This window comes from Trichosurus vulpecula (genome assembly GCF_011100635.1).
Source record: "Trichosurus vulpecula isolate mTriVul1 chromosome X unlocalized genomic scaffold, mTriVul1.pri SUPER_X_unloc_2, whole genome shotgun sequence".
NCBI lineage: Eukaryota > Metazoa > Chordata > Mammalia > Diprotodontia > Phalangeridae > Trichosurus > Trichosurus vulpecula.
This window is the reverse complement of record NW_023494378.1, coordinates 1,316,256-1,318,525: the sequence shown is the minus strand read 5'-3', so window position 1 is coordinate 1,318,525 and position 2,270 is coordinate 1,316,256. Positions and strand designations below refer to the sequence as shown.

The window sequence follows — 2,270 nt, the reverse complement described above, 5'->3', positions numbered from 1 at the left end:
TTGATGCCAGGGTTGGCACCATGTGCATGGTCACTCCAGAGCATTGGAGTTGCTGACTTAGCTTTGTAGAGGTCCCTAGCCTCCCTCTACCCTTTCAGTGTCTGATTTCCATTCCATATACTAGACACAAGTATGCCATCACTGTTACAACTCTCCCACCTTCCCATGTTGCCTGACTCCCATTCTCCCTCCACCATGGGCCTGAGATATGAGAGGGTGACAAATGGAGGCAGAGTCATGATCCAGGCTTGGGAGGAGGCAGAAACAGGAAATGTTATCAGGAGAGGAGTTCAGCTGGGGGAGGGTCATTCTGGCTGTCTCCTGTGCCTGGGGAATGTGTTGAGGAGGAAAAGGGCATCACTCAGTCACTTGGCCTGAGAACAGAGAGAGCCTCCTAACTGACCTCCCCCTCCTTCTCCCTCCCCTGCCAGAATCTCAAATTCCGCCCCTTCTTTTCCGTAATCCTCCAGTCCTGAGAATGTTCCAGCTGTGAGCCCAATGCCCAGATCTTCATGCTCCTAACTATCTTCCCACAGGCTCAGTTGTCCATGGGGGAGGTGACCCCAGGCTCCCTGCCCAGGGCAAATGGGACTACAGTTTCTGAGTTCCTTTAGGAGGGTTTGACAGATGAAAAGGATCTGAAGCTGGTGCTCTTCACCCTCTTTCTGCTGGTCTACATCGTGGCCCTGGCTGGAAACCTGGGCATCACCAGCCTCATTGTTCTGGACCAAAGGCTCCACACACCTATGTATTTCTTTCTTGCCAACCTCTCACTTCTCGATGCTGCCTATGTCTCCAACAGTGTCCCTCAGATTCTGGTACATCTGTTGGCCACTGAACGACTCATATCCTACCATGCCTGTCTCACCCAGATGTTCTTTCTTCACTTCCTAGCACCCTGGGAGTGCTTCCTACTCACAGCCATGGCCTATGACCACTATGCTGCCATATGCCGACCACTTCACTATCTGGTCCTCATGGGCTCCCAGATCTGGGCAACACTCGCCTCAATTTCTTGCCTCATTGCACTGACCGACGCACTCACCCGCACGCTCCTGGCAACCAAGCTTGACTTCTGCGGGCCCCACCTGATCACCCATTTCTTCTGTGACCTGCCACCACTCCTCAAGCTTGCCTGCTCCAGCACATGGCCCAGTGAATTGGGCCTTTTCTTCTTTAGCTTTCTGGTGGCTCTCATCCCCTGTGCTCTGGTTGTGGTTTCATATATCAATGTGGTGGCTGCCATCCTTCGGATCTGCTCAGCTGAGGGCCGCCACAAAGCTTTTTCCACATGTGCTGCCCACCTCACCATGGTCTGCATCTTCTACATCACCTCTGTGGTCTGCTACATCCTCCCCAGTTCCTCCTACTCAAGGACACGGAGCCGAGTGTTCTCTGTGCTTTATACCATCATCACACCCATGCTCAACCCCATCATCTACAGCATGCGTAACAAGGAGGTCAAGAGGGCAGTGCACAAAGTGCTGGGAAGAGAGGGGTCTGTCTGAAAGAGAGGCAGGGTCAATGGGGAAGAACAGCCCAAACCCAGAGGGCATGCTTTCCTATACTCATTTATGGTTTACCAAGCTTCCCTGCGAGGTAGGTAATGTTGTAATGTTGTTAGCACTATTCTCATTGTACAGACTCTCAAACAGGGTCCTAAAGGTTAAGTGACTTGCCCTTGGGCACTCAAACCCAGGTGTCCTCATTTTAAGCCCCGAGCCCTTGCCAGTATACCATGCTGCCTCTCTGAGATAAAGCTCCATGGCTTTTATTTGAGTTTTTCATCCAGACCTAGGGAACTCTCAGTGAGGAAACTCCCTTTACCAAGGCAAGGTCTGCAACTCTGTTGTCTGGGGCAACAGTGAGAGGTTAAGGGACTTGTCTAGGGTCACACAGTCACTACAGCAGAAGCAGGATTTGAACCCATTCTTTCTGACCTCTTTCCTCCATTTACTGCTGCTTCTTACTCCATGTCTTTTTAACTAGTGTCCTAGTTTCAGATGTCCCATATGAGAACTTCCCTCAGTAACATGTCCTCCCACTGACTGGTTCTGTCTTGCTTAGAGTTTTCTGTGTCAAATTTGTTTCTTAAAGTGGGGATCAGCCATGACAACACTTCTAGTTCTTGGTATAGTGTCTTTCCCAAAGCCCTTAGACTAGTTCACCATGTAGCTCCACTGACCTCGGCCACGGATATGCCTGAGAGGGCACAGATTGGCAATGATAATGTTTGAAGGACAGAACTATCACTACCCTAGGATACTGGG

At 50.7% G+C, this 2,270-nt stretch overlaps 1 pseudogene; it reads left to right on the top strand.

Moving 5' to 3' along the window:
• Positions 1–548: 548 nt before the first annotated feature.
• Positions 549–1,508, top strand: LOC118833124 (annotated as a pseudogene).
• The last annotated feature ends 762 nt before the right edge of the window (positions 1,509–2,270 follow it).